Source organism: Ailuropoda melanoleuca, unplaced genomic scaffold, assembly GCF_002007445.2.
Source record: "Ailuropoda melanoleuca isolate Jingjing unplaced genomic scaffold, ASM200744v2 unplaced-scaffold11384, whole genome shotgun sequence".
Taxonomy (NCBI): domain Eukaryota; kingdom Metazoa; phylum Chordata; class Mammalia; order Carnivora; family Ursidae; genus Ailuropoda; species Ailuropoda melanoleuca.
This window is the reverse complement of record NW_023179820.1, coordinates 424,286-439,803: the sequence shown is the minus strand read 5'-3', so window position 1 is coordinate 439,803 and position 15,518 is coordinate 424,286. Positions and strand designations below refer to the sequence as shown.

The 15,518-nt window shown below is 38.8% G+C and overlaps 1 protein-coding gene across 12 annotated transcripts in view; it reads right to left on the bottom strand.

The window, feature by feature from the left end:
• Nucleotides 1-15,518, bottom strand: part of SPIDR (scaffold protein involved in DNA repair) — a 502,027-nt gene that overhangs the window by 289,940 nt on the left and 196,569 nt on the right. The gene's annotated exons all lie outside the window — the stretch shown is intronic.

Below are 15,518 nucleotides of genomic sequence, written 5' to 3'. Positions count from 1 at the left end.
AAACAACTAATCAAGTCAAAAAATGGGCAGAAGACATGAACAGACACTTCTCCAATGAAAACATACAATTGACTAATGGACACATGAAAAAATGTTCAACATCATTAGCCATCAGGGAAATTCAAATCAAAACCACATTGAGATATCACCTTACACCAGTTAGAATGGCAAAAATTGACAAGGCAGTAAACAACAAATGTTGGAGAGGATACCCTCTTACACTGTTGGTGCGAATGCAAGTTGGTACAGCTACTTTGGAAAACAGTGTGGAGGTTCCTCAAAAAGTTAAAAATAGAGCTACCCTATGACCCAGCCATTGCACTACTGGGTATTTACCTCAAAGATACAGATGTAGTGAAAAGAAGGGGCACGTGCACCCCAGTGTTCATAGCAGCAATGTTCACAACAGTCAAACTGTGGAAGGAGCCAAGATGTCCATAGACAGATGAATGGATAAAGAAGATGTGGTCCATATATACAATGGAATATTACTCAGCCATCAAAAAGGATGAATACCCACCATTTGCATCAACATGGATGGAACTGGAGGGGATTATGCTAAGTGAAATAAGTCAAGCAGGGAAAGACGATTATCACATGGTTTCACTTATATGTAGAACATAAGGAATAACATGGAGGACATCAAGAGAAGGAAGGGAAAAATGAAGGGGGTGAAATCAGAGGGGGAGAGGAACCATGAGAGACTATGGACTCCGGGAAACAAACTGAGGGTTTCAGAGAGGAGGAGGGTGGTGGAATGGGTTAGCCTCATGATGAATGTTAAGGAGGGCACGTATTGCAAGGAGCACTGGGTGTTATATGAAGTACTGTATGGTGATGAACATAACATAATTAAAAGAAAAAAAGAAAAAGTATTCACTTTGACCAGTAGCAGGTACTCTACTATGAGGTTTATAGATAACTATATCAAGACATGACAGCAGTGACAGGAACAACAAAATGCATACTTTTAGCTGACTAAAACAGTTTCTAAAATCTACTCTGAAAAGCAATCTGAAATATATACTAAATTATATACATGTGTATGTGTATTAAAGAGTTATTTATGTTAGAAAAAATGGATATATACTACATGCTGATATAGAAAAGAATAAAGAAACAATATCACAATGTGTAGTCATTAGAAATGTTGACTGTAGGGGTGCCTGGGTGGTTTAGTTGGTTAAGAGTCTGCCTTCGGCTCAGGTCATGATCCCAGAGTCCTCAGATCGAGCCCCATGTCAGGCTCCCTGCTCAGTGGGGACTCTGCTTCTCCCTCTTTCTCTGACCCTCTCCCCTACTCATGCTCTCTCTATCTCTTTCTCTCTCTCTCACTTAAATAAAAATCTTCAAAAAAAAAAATGTTGAGTGTGCATTGATGTGACTGTTGAAAAACTGGCAGCAGTGGGAACGTTTAAAACCTTGACAGGTTACTATGGTAATAATATACTGAAAAGCTCAAAATCTACCATATTCGTGAAGAATTTTTTTTCTTTTTTAAGTAGGCTCCATGCCCAACCCATGTTGAAATCATGAGGCCAAGATCAAAAGTCATGTGCTCTACCAACTGAGCCAGACGGCCCCCATCTAAGCAAGAATTTCTACTTCTGGAAATATCCTAATATCATTAGTTGGGAGTATAAGTACTTTCATTCAGTACTGTTTCAAACAGCTCAAAATGGGAAGCAACCTTAAAAACTCAATATAAGAGACTGCTTAAATTATGATATATCCATAGAGTGAAATATTAGGTAGCCATTAAAATGATGACACAGATATTCATGATAATGGGGAAAGTCAGATTTCACTCCTTCCCCAGATTAGAATGCATATTGTAAGGGGGGAAAATTATTTGCTACACAGTGTACTAACAAATATTTTTGAATGAAGAAGTGAATGAGTGGGTAAGGTAGGAGGTGTCCTGGCTGTCCGGTTACACTATCAGATACTCATCTTTTTCTGGTGTTCATCTTGGCTTTAGATTTGGTAGTGGGTCACATTCAATTAGCTAGATGAGTTCTACCTTCCTCTTTCTACAATGAGCATCACAGAAAACTTCCTTTTTCACGCTTTAAAAAAAAAAAAAGTGTTCAACTTGGTAAAATGTTTCTTTGGAATCATATTTAAAGTTTTCAGTTTTCTATAGTAGTGAACTGTTTATTCATTCATTGATAAATGTTAAAACTATGTGATAGGGACATGAGATTCATCACACAACTATATTTTATATGTTTGAAATTTTATACATTCATGACCTTTTTTTAATAAGTTGCTTAGTGTTGTATAATTCTATGACTATTTCATAATACAATAAATCTTAGGCAAGGCATTTTACTTCTACATTCATTCCCAGATTTACTGAGACAAAATAACATTACATCTTAAAGGAATTCAATAAAATTTATTAGGTAACATATAAAAAGGGCTCAAAACTCCTTCGGGTAAGTAGCCATTTTACAACTAAACCCACATTTATTACTAAAGGACAAAAATGGAAGTGTCTGAAGTCTACTGATTGTTTTTAAAACTGTTCCCATGTTGAAAGCCAGTTTGAATGAACACAAAAGGCTTTTAGTGGAAAAGAGCAGACAGCCTACAAGCAAAAAAAAAATATTTAAGGTGGAAACATCTCGTTTCCACTAAAAAAATAAATAAATAAATAAATAAAAAGATGTTATTTTTAGGGGCGCCTGGATGGCACAGCGGTTAAGCGTCTGCCTTCGGCTCAGGGCGTGATCCCGGCGTTATGGGATCGAGCCCCACATCAGGCTCCTCTGCTGTGAGCCTGCTTCTTCCTCTCCCACTCCCCCTGCTTGTGTTCCCTCTCTCGCTGGCTGTCTCTATCTCTGTCAAATAAATAAATAAAATCTTTAAAAAAAAAAAAAGATGTTATTTTTATTATTTTGGCTTTTTTTTCTTTTAACTATGAGGGGGTTTCTTTGTTTGTTTTGTCTTTTCTTTCTTTGAGGGGTGGTGCAAGCAGGAAGGGCAGAGACAGAGTATCATAAGCAGGCTCCATACCCAATACAAGGCTTGATTCCATAAGATCATGATCTGAGGTGAAATCAGAGTTGGATGCTTAACTGAATGAGCCACCCAGGCGCCCCTAAGTATGAACTGTTTTTAAGTGACAGTTAGACTAACTTCAGTTAACATTTGGATACAGGGGGGAGGAGTTAAGATGGCGGAAGAGTAGGGGACCCCTTTTTCAGCTGGTCCCCTGAGTCGAGCTGGATAGGTACCAGACCAGCCTGAACATCCACAGAATCAGCCTGATACAGGGGGGAGGAGTTAAGATGGTCTACAAATGAACATCTCCAGCGCTGAGTATTGAGGTACGAAGCAGGGAGCCGTGAAACCGCGCACAGATATTGGAAGAAAAACAGAAGGTGGAGGGAGCCGACGCGTTCGGGCGCTGGAAAGCGGTAGCCACCGGCACAGGGAGCGGGCAGACTTGCTGACCCGCACCCGCGAGAGAGCAGACTGAGACTGTGAGCCGGGCAACGCGGGCGACCAGTCTGAAAACCGGAACTTCGGAGCGCCTGCGAGCCACACTAAAACGGAGCTCTGGAGCGCGCGCGGGGTGGGGGGTGGGGGGCTGGCGGCTGGCAGTGTTCGAAACACAAAGGACAGAGACGCGTAGCCCTGGAAGTGAGGGCTGGGACGCCAGCTGTAGGGCGCACATCCAAGGACACTGCAGGGTTGAGCAGCACCAACAGAAACAAAGTTAAAGTAGCCAGATCATCAGTGGAGAACGGCCCGTGATCCCTCTGTTCTGAGACAGAGGCTGAGATTTGGCTACTGCTGCTCTGACTCTCAGAAAAGGCACAGCAAACCGCCAGGGAAAGCCGCCAGAGAACAAAAGCCTGGAAATACGGGCTCACAGTGTACCCATTCCCATGCCCCCTCCCAGGGGACGCAGAGACTCTACCCAAACAGGGTTGCCTGAGTATCACGTGGCAGGCCCCTCCCCCAGAAGGAAGGCTGAAAAATCAGGAAGCCCACATCCCTAAGGTCCCTATAAAACAAGTGCGCACTACCTAGGTCCTCGTCAATAACTTGGGCTCTGGACAACCCGCAACCTCTCCTCATCAGAATGACAAGAAAGAGAAATCCCCCCCAGCAAAGAAAAGACAATGAGTCTGTGCCCTCTGCCACAGAACTAATGGATATGGATATAACCACATTATCTGAAATGGAGTTCAGAGTAACAATGGTCAAGATGATGTGTAGACTTAAAAAAAGTATGAACGAAAATGTTAATGAGAATATAGAATCTCTAAGGGCAGAAATGAGAGCAAATCTGGCAGAAATTAAAAATGCTATGAATCAAATGCAGTCAAAACTACCTGCTCTGATGGCCAGGTTGAATGAGGCAGTAGAACGTATCGGCGTATTGTAGGATGGGTTAGTAGAAGAGAAAGCTAAGATAGAAACTTGGCTCAAAAAAATCCAATCTCAAGAAAGTAGATTACGGGAGATTACTGACTCAATGAAACATTCCAATGTCAGAATCACCGGCATCCCGAGGCGGTGGAGAAAAACAGAGGTCTAGAAGAGATATTTGAACAAATTATAGCTGAAAACTTCCCTAATCTAGCAAAGGAAACAAACATTCGTATCCAAGAGGCAGAGAGGATCCCTCCTAAGCTCAACCACGACAAACCTATGCCACGTCACGTCATAGTGCAATTCGCAAATATTATATCCAAGGATACAGTATTGAAAGTGGCCAGGGCAAAGAAATTTCTCACATACCAAGGAAAAGGTATCAGAATTACGTCAGACCTGTCTACACAGACCTAGAATGAGAGAAAGGGTTGGGGGGCATTTTTAAAGCTCTTTCAGAGAAAAACATGCAGCCAAGGATCCTTTATCCAGCAAGGCTGTCATTCAGAATGGATGGAGAGATAAAGACCTTCCAGAATCACCAGTCATTAGACCAATTTCATAACCATGAAACCAGCCCTACAGGAGATATTAAGGGGGGTTCTATAAAAGTAAAAAGGCCCCAAGAGTGATACAGAACAGAAAGTCACAATCTATAGAAACAAAGACTTTACAGGCAACATGGCATCATTAAAATCTTATCTCTCAATAATCAGTCTCAATGTAAATGGCCTAAATGCTCCCATAAAGCTCCACAGGGTTGCAGACTGGATAAAAAGACATGACCCATCCATTAGCTGTCTACAAGTGACTCATTTTGAACCTAAAGATACATCCAGACTGAACGTAAAGTGATGGAATACCAGTTTTCATGCCAATGGACCTCAAAAGAAAGCTGGGGTAGACATTCTTATATCAGACAGATTGGATTTTAAACTAAAGACTATAGTTAGAGATACAGAAGGACACTATATTATTCTTAAACGATGTAGCCAACAAGTGGATATGACAATTATAAATATCTATGCCCCCAACAGGGGAGCAGCAAGATACACAAGCCAACTCTTAACCACAATAAAGAGACATATAGATAAAAATACGTTAATAATAGGGGACCTCAACACTCCACTATCAGAAATAGATCACCTAAGCAGAAAATTGACAAAGAAACAAGACTTTTGAATGCCATTCTCAATGAGTTGGACCTCATAGATATATATAGAACACTACACCCCAGAACCAAAGAATACTCATTCTATTCAAATGCCCATGGAACATTCTCAAGAATAGATCATGCTCTGGGTCACAAAACAGGTCTCAATTGATACCAAAAGACTGAAATTATTCCCTGCATATTCTCAGACCACAACGCTCTGAAATTAGAACTAACCACAAGGAAAAATTTGGAAGAAACTCAAACACTTGGAACTAAGAACCAACCTGCTCAAGAATGATTCGATAAACCAGAAAATCAAAAATCAATTTAAACAATTTATGGAGACCAACGAGAATGAAAACACAACGATCCAAAACCTATGGGATACTGTAAAGGCAGTCCTAAGGGGGATATACATAGCCATGCAACCCTCACTCAAAAGAACAGAAAAATCTAAAATGCAGTTTTTATATTCTCACCTCAAGAAGCTGGAACAGCAACAGAGGAACAGTCCTATTCCACGCACGAGAAAGCAGCTGATCAAGACTAGAGCAGAAATCAAAAATTAGAAACCAGGAGCACAGTAGAGCAGATCAACAGAACTAGAAGCTGGTTCTTTGAAAGAGTAAATAAAATTGACAAATCACTGGCAAGACTTATCCAAAAGAATAGAGAAAGGACTCAAATTAATAAAATTATGAATGAAAAGGGAAAAGTCACAACCAACACCAATGAAATAGGAAGGATTATTAGAAACTTTTATCAACAGCTACATGCCAATAAATTAAGCAATCTGGAAGAGATGGAGGACTTCCTGGAAACCTATAAACTACCAAGACTGAAAGAGGAAGAAACTGATTTTTTAAACAGGTCAATTAATTATGAAGAGATTCAAACAGTGATAAAAAAAAAAAACCCTTCCAAAAAACAAAACACCAGGACCGGATGGTTTTCCCAGGGAATTCTACCAAACATTCACAGAAGAAATAATACCTCTTATCCTAAAGCTATTTCAAAAAATAGAAACAGAAGGAAAACTACCAAACTCATTCTATGAGGCCAATATTACCTTGATCCCCAAATCAGGCAAAGACCCATAAAAAGGAGAATTATAGACCGATTTCCCTAATGAATATGGATGCCAAAACTCTCAACACGATCCTGGCTAATAGAATCCAACAATACATTAAAAGAAGTATCCATCATGACCAAGTGGGATTCATTCCTGGGATGCAAGGGTGGTTCAACATTCGCAAATCTATCAGTGTGATACATCATATCAACAAGAAAAGAGTCAAGAACCATATGATCCTCTCAATTGCTGCAGAAAAAGCATTTGACAGAATACAGAATCTTTTTCTGATTAAAACCCTTCAGAGTGTAGGGATAGAGGGTACATTCCTCAATCTCATAAAAACCATCTAAGAAAAGCCTACAGCAAATATCATTCTCAATGGGGAAAAGCTGGAAGCCTTTCCCTTAAGATCAGGAACACGACAAGGAAGTCCACTCACGCCATTATTATTCACCATAGTACTAGAAGTCCTTGCAACAGCAATCAGACAACAAAAAGGGATAAAAGGTATCCAAATCGGCAAAGAAGAAGTCAAGCTGTCTCTCTTCGCAGATGACATGATACTCTATATGGAAAACCCAAAAGAATCCACTCCCAAACTATTAGAAGTTATAGAACAATTCAGTAAGGTGGCAGGATACAAAATCAATGCCCAGAAATCAGTTGCATTTCTATACACGAATAACGAGACTGAAGAAAGAGAAATTAGGGAATCCATCCCATTTACAATAGCACCAAAAACCATACGTTACCTTGGAATTAACTTAACCAGAGACGTAAAGGACCTATATCCTAGAAACTATAGATCACTTTTGAAAGATATTGAGGAAGACATAAAAAGATGGAAAAATATTCCATGCTCATGGATTGGAAGAATTAACATAGTTAAAATGTCCATGCTACCCAGAGCAATCTACACTTTCAATGCTATCCCGATCAAAATACCGAGGACATTTTTCAAAGAACTGGAACAAATAGTCCTTAAATTTGTATGGAACCAGAAAAGGCCCCGAATCGCCAAGGAACTGTTGAAAAGGAAAAACAAAGCTGGGGGCAACGCAATGCCGGATTTCGAGCTGTACTACAAAGCTGTGATCACAAAGACAGCATGGTACTGGCACAAAAACAGACACATAGACCAATGGAACAGAATAGAGGACCCAGAAATGGACCGTGGGCTCTTTGGGCAACTAATCTTTGATAAAGCAGGAAAAAACATCCAGTGGAAAAAAGACAGTCTCTTCAATAAATGGTGCTGGGAAAATTGGAAAGCTATATGCAAAAGAATGAAACTTGACCACTCTCTCACACCATACACACAGATAAACCCCAAATGGATGAAAGACCTCGATGTGAGACAGGAATCCATCAAAATCCTAGAGGACAACATAGGCAGCAACCTCTACGACATCGGCCAAAGCAACCTTTTTCATGACACATCTCCAAAGGCAAGAGAAACAAAAGATAAAATGAACTTATGGGACTTCATCAAGATAAAAAGCTTCTGCACAGCCAAGGGAAACAGTCAAAAAAACTAAGAGGCAGCCCACGGAATGGGGGAATATATTTGCAAATGACACTACAGATAAAAGACTGGTATCCAAGATCTACAAAGAACTTCTCAAACTCAATACGTGAAAAGAAACAAATCATAAAATGGGCAGAAGATATTAACAGACAGTTTTCCAATGATGACATACAAATGGCTAAGAGACACATGAAAAAATGTTCAAAATCATTACCATCAGGGAAATTCAAATCAAAACCACACTAAGATACCATCTTTACGCCAGTTAGAATGGCAAAAATTGACAAGGCAAGAAGCAACAATTGCTGGAGAGGATGTGGAGAAAGGAGATCCCTCCTACATTGCTGGTGGGAATGCAAGTTGGTACAGCCATTCTGGAAAACAGTTTGGAGGTCCCTTAAAAAGTTAAAAATTGAGCTACTGGGTATTTAAAAATTGCACTACTGTATTTACCCCAAAGATACAGACGTAGTGAAGGGCCATATGCACCCCAATGTTCATAGCAGCATTGTCCAGAATAGCTAAATTGTAGAAGGAGCCGAGATGCCCTTCAACAGATGACTGGATTAAGAAGTTGTGGTCCATATATACAATGGAATATTATTCAGCTATCAGAAAGAACGAGTTCTCAACATTTGCTGCAACATGGACGGCGCTGGAGGAGATAATGCTAAGTGAAATAAGTCAAGCAGAGAAAGACAATTATGAGATGATTTCTCGCATCTATGGAACATAAGAACTTGGAAGATCAGTAGGGGAAGAAAGGGATAAAGAAAGGGGAGGTAATCAGAAGGGGGAATGAAGCATGAGAGACTATGGACTCTGAGAAACAAACTGAGGGCTCTAGAGGGGAGGTGGGTGAGGGAATGGGATAGGCTGGTCATGGGTAGTAAGGAGGGCACGTATTGCATGGTGCACTGGGTGTTATATGCAACTAATGAATCAACGAACTTTACATCAGAGACCAGGGATGTATGGTGACTAACATAATATAATAAAAAGAAAGAAAGAAAGAAAGAAAATAAAGTAATTCTTTTTCAGAAAAAAAAAAAGAACTACAGGGTATTATGCTAAGTGAAATAAGTCAGTCAGAGAAAGAGAAATACCATATGATTTCACTCATATGTGGAATTTAAGACACAAAACTGATGAACATGGGGAAGAGAAGGAAACATAAAATAGGATAAGAACAGAGAGGGAGACAAACTGAAAGAGACTTTTTTTTTTAATATTTTATTTATTCATTTGAGATAGAGAGAGAGAGCATGAGCAGGGGGAGAGGCAGAGGTAGAGGGAGAAGCAGGCTCCCTGCTGGGCCAGGAGCCCTATGTTGGCTTCATCCCAAGACCCTGGGATCATGACCTGAGCCAAAAGCAGACGCTTAAACATCTAAGCCACCCAGGCACCCCTGTAAGATACTCTTAACTATAAACAACTGAGGGTTGCTGGAGGGGAGGTCGGTGGGGGTAACAGGTAATTGGGTGATGGGCATTAAGGATGGCACTTGATGTAATGAGCACAGGATGTTATATGCAACTGATGAATCATTAAATTTTACCCTGAAAGTAATAATACACTATATGTTCACTAACATAAATTTAAATAAAACCAAAGAATTTTAAAAATGTAAAAATTTTTAACTAATTAATCCATAAAAGTTTTAGAATAAGACACAGAATAAATTTTTAATCTCACAGCAAGAGAAGTCTTAACTTCTTTACTACCTATGATATAAAATGTAGAAACTACAAAAGATAAATTCAGTCATGGAAAAACTACCCTGCTTTTCAAAAATAAATAAACAAACAAACAAAAACCCCTACCCCCTAAAAAAGTTGGAAGACTAATGACAAACTGGGAGAACACTCATTGTAATGTATACAACTGACAAGGAGCTTTTTTTATCACTTCTGAAGAGTTGATACAAATCACTAAGATAAAGATCAGCCACCAAGAGAATACAGGTCAAAAGTCATCAACAGGCAGTTCACAGAAAATAAAATATAAATGGTTCTTAAATACAGGGAACTAAGCCTAAGCCCATGTTACAGTAAAAGAAATGCAAATTAAAATTATAAAATTCATTTTCCAGTTTTTAAATTGATAAAGTTCAATACCGTAGGTTAGTAAAAGGAAAACAGGTACTTTATAGTACTGCTAGTAGAAATGCAAAACGGTGCCATTTGCTAATGTCTGCTAACACTAAAGAGGTATATATCCTCTGATCCAGCAATAATACTTAAATTCATCTTATAGCTCTTCCTCACACATGTAGAAAATGATGTAGTCCTGTTTGTAGTAACCAAAGAGGAGGAGCAACCTACATGTCCATTCAAATAATGATATCTTAAACTTAGATGTCAGTGCAAAAAAAAAAAAAAAAAATGTGGCAACTATTTATATACTAGCATGTTGTTACTGAATGATCTCCAAGATGAATTTTTTAAAATAGAAAAGCGTGGTACTTAAGTATTGTTAGATACCATTTTTGTAAAAAAAGAATAATTGCAGGAAATACATAATTAAGTTTATATTATACATACATCTCTCTATATAGTTGTGAGTGTGTGACACACGCACACCATCTCTGAAGGTAAGAAACTGATCAGAATGGTTCCTTTGGGGGATGAGAATTGAGTGGCTGGGGAAAGCAAGTATGAGAAGACGACTCACAGTTCACTGTATACCCTTTGATACCTTTTGAAATCTGTATCATATATTTTAAATACCTACTAGAAAAACCAATTAAATATTTTTAAATGGAAGGGGAAAACCTATACTAAAAGTATGAGGATTCAGAGACACTATGATGCTACAGGGACCTACATAACAACTCCTGAGTTTGACTTTATCCACTTATTTAAGGAAAAGATAAATCAACGTGATATTTCACATCAACAAAAGAAAGAATAAAAAAATATGATCATTTCAATAGATGCAGAAAAAGCATCTGACCAAGTACAATATCCATTCATGATAAAAACCCTCAACAAAGTAAGGTTAGAGGGAACACATATCAACAAAATAAAGGCCATCTATGAAAAACCCAGAGCTAACATCCTACTCAATGGTGAAAAACTGAAAGCTTTTCCCCTAAGATGAGGAACAAGAGAAAGATGTCCTCTCACCACTTTCATTCAACACAGTCCTAGCCACGGTAATCTGACAATAAAAAGAAATAAAAGGCATCCAAATTGGTAAGGAAGAAGTAAAACATTCATTATTCGCAGATGGCATGTTACTACATTTGGAAAACCCTAAAGACTCCATCAAAAAACTACTAGAACTGATACATAAATTCAGTAAGTTTGCAGGATACAACATCAATATATAGAAATCTGTTGCATTTCTATACATCAGTAATAAAGAGTAGCAGAAAAAGTAGTTAAGGAAACAATCCCATGTACAATCGCACCAAAAAGAATAAAATAGCTCAGAATAAACTTCCCCAAAGACGTGAAAGACCTGTACTCTGAAAACTAAAACAGTGATGAAAGAAACTGAACATGACACAAAGAAATGGAAAAACATTCCATGTTCATGGATTGAGAGAACAAATATTGTTAAAATGTCAATACTACCCAAAGCAATCTACAGATTTAAAAAATCCCTATCAAAACACCAACAAAATTTTTCACAGAAATAGAATAAATAATCCTAAAATTTATATGGAACCACAAAAGACCCCGAACAGCCAAAGCAAACCTGAAAAAGAACAAAACTAGAGATATCACAATCCCAGATTTCAAGGTATACTACAATACTATCGTAAATCAAAACAGTATGGTACTGGCACAAAAGTAGATACACAGATCAGTGAAACAGGATAGAGAGCCTGGAAATAAACCCATGATTATATGGTCAATTAATCTATGACAAAGGAAACAAGAATATGCAGTCTCTTCAATAAATGGTGCTAGGAACATTGAACAGCAACATGCAAAAGAATGAAACTGGACCACTTTCTTATACCATACGTAAAAATAAACTCAAAATGGATTAAAGAACTAAATGTGAGACTGTGGCACATGTGTATGTGTATAAAATATATATGTATATTATTTAGCTGTTAAAAAATAATGAAAGCATATATGGAATTTAAGAAAAACAAACAAAAAAGAAAAAAGAGACAAAAAAACGGACTCTTAAATATAGAGATCAAACTGCTGGTTACCACGGTGGGGGGGGGGTTCGGTGATGGGTGAAACAGGTAAAGAGGATTAAGAATACTCTTATTGTAGTGAGCACTGAGTAACGTACAGAATTGTTGATTCACTATATCATATACCTGAAACTAATATAACACTGTACGTTAATTATACTGGAAATATAATTAATTAATTAATTAATTAAAAAATAAACATATAAATAAAATGAAGAAAACATATAGGGGCAAAAGCCAGGATCCAGAGCATACTACTGTTTCTAAATGTAGTTCTAAACATAACCATGTTGGAGTCTTCAGTGTCTCACTGTAAAACACTCAACATGGCTTGAATATACATTTTTTGTTGAAATACAATAAATGAAAACATAAACTGTGGTTGTATATAAGAAGATAAAATAGGATACTCTCAAAAATCAAACACTCTCGATATTACTGAGTTTTACTATAAGCTTCCAGAAATGACTTCCAATAAAACAGTTGAAAGAACACAAGAAATTACAGGAACAAAACCCTAGACAGAGGAGCACTATCAGGACAGGGAGGAAAGTGCTCACTCATTCCATAGCAAAATACTAAACTAAAATATTTTAATTTGCTTGGGTGTGAAAAACAAAGTAGGAAGGGACACTAAAGGGTGCGGAAGGAGGTAGTTTTCAATTTTAGATATGGGACCAAAGGAAGGACTCTTGAGAAGGCGACATCTGAGTAAATGCCCAGAGAAGATAAGAAAACTGCAGATCATGCAGACATGGGGAGGCATGGGACAGAGCACCCCAGCACAGGCAGTGGCAAGAACCCAGGCCCCAGGGGGAAAGTGGCATGGAATCTGAGGACGAGAATGGAGTCTCTGGTAGCCACAATGGAACAGGGGAAGGAGAAAAGGGTGGGAAATAAGGCCCCAGAGCTCAGGAGGGGTTTGTGTATGAGGTAAGCAGACACTGGGGCATGTGGAGCCAAAAAGCAGTATGACAACTTATATATTCATAGCTTTGCTCCTTTAGAAAGAGACAGAAGGAGATCATGGAAAGAAGCAAGGAGATGATTTAAGAAACTATTGCAATAATCCAGAGGACAGACAATGATAACCTGGAAATGTTCTGACAGTAGAGGTGGCAAGAAGTGCTAGACCCTGTGTGCATTTGGAAGTGGAGCTACCAGGAAGTTCCCACAGGCAGAAGGGAGATTATGAGAAAAAGAGGAGTTGAGGATATGTGGAGGAACTACAAGAAGGTGGTTTCCATTTCCTGAGTTCGGGAAGAGTGGGGAAGAGGAGGGAGGGTCAGGAGCTTGATTCTGCCATGACTTCAGCACCCAAATGGAACCATGGCTGAGGGAGTAAGGAATGCTGCTCTGGTGATGGAGCAGAGGGTGGACTGCAGATAGTTTTGGGAGAGATCAGTGTGCAGCTGGCATTTAAAGTTACAAGATGAAATGAAAGCACCAAGGGGATGAGGTGGACAGGATGGAGAAGAGGTCTAGTACTGAGCCTAGCAGCACTTTAGTACTGAAAAGCCAGAGAAAGGCATAAGGAGGAGCACGGGGGAGGCAGGGAAACAAAGTAGGAGTGAGCACTGCACTGCAGGGAGACATAATGGCCACGCAAGTGACCATAGGAGAAGCAGCATGGAGGTCATTGCCTATGCCAGGAGTGTGGTATGGGGAGTGCTAGGCTGGAAGCCTGAAGAAACAGGCTCAGTAGAGAATGGGGGGCAATATGGCCATGGTGGGAAGAGGAAGTACAGTCAAGATGAATTAAAAAAACATTTTTAACATGGTAGAAAAATAATGGGGTGATTTTAGGATGATGAGAAATTTCAGAAAAAAAGAATTAATGACCTTGTGTTCTTTCTTTAAGATTTTATTTATTTATTTGAAAGAGAGCATAAACACAAGGAGTGGGGGAGGGGCAGAGGGAGAAGCAGACTTTCCACTGAGCAGGGAGCCTGACACAGGGCTCCATCCCAGGACCCTGGGATCATGACCTCAGCTGAAGGCAGACACTTAACCAACTAAGCCACCCAGGTGCCCCCTTGGTATTGTATTCTTGAGTGAGCTACACAGAAAGACAGTTGGTCATTACAATGTTATTCATAATATCCTCAAACTGAAGACACCTAACTATTAACAGAAGAACAGATGCATTAATTGCATAAATTAATACAATGGAATACTTTATAGCAATACAAACGAACAAAATGCTAAATGTAACAACATTGATAAATCTCACAAACATAATATTAAGTGAAAGTAGTCAGGAAAAAGAGAATGCATATTGTATGATTATTGCATGGTTCTATTTAAATGAAGTTCTCAAACATTCCAAGGAGTCTACTGTATCATAAGTCAAGATCCTAGTCACCTGGTGTGGGAGGGAGAGGGAGAAAATGAGAGGGGGTTAGGGTGGTCCCAGGTATGCAGTGCATTTTATTTTTTGGACTGGATAGAAATTACATAGTCAGGGCACCTGGGTGGTTCAGTTAGTTAAGTGGCTGCCTTCGGCTCAGGTCATGATCCCAGGGTCCTGGGATCAAGTCCCTCATTGGGCTCCCTGCTCAGAGGGAGTCTGCATCTCCCTCTCCCTCTGCCCCTCCCACTGCTCATGCACACATGCTGTATCTCTCTCTCTCTCTAATAAATACATAAAAGCTTTAAAAAAAAAAAAAAAGAAAGAAATTACACAGTCACTTCGTGATTATTTGTAGAAATTTACACTTATAATTTGTGTATGATCCTATTGTATCTTATACTATTCAATAAAAGATTTATTAAAAAACAAAATAATAAAATAAAATGCAAGTTACCCTATGACATCTGCAGCCTGTTAGTGGAAGAATTTAAGGCTGAGAATTACTCACTATGGAACAGTGAAAAAAATATCCCTGTGGGAGGGATGTTTAACTTTTACTATCTATAAGTCAACCTCAAACCTAAGAATTTAACAGACGAATGAAACGTCTAAAAAATCTGCCAATAAAATCAACAGTTAGCTCTGAAAACAAGGCTGCTCAAACATTCCCTCAAAAATAGTAAGATTTTCTTCCTTTCATAGTAAAAAATAACACCCTATAGAGAGGAAAGCAAACATGTATCCTTAAGAATAATTTCTGATCCATTAATGACCATTTATGCTCCTAAAGATCAAACCCTCCTGTGTCTTAATACATGCACTACATCCCTCCCAAAGTGATTAGCAAAGTAATAT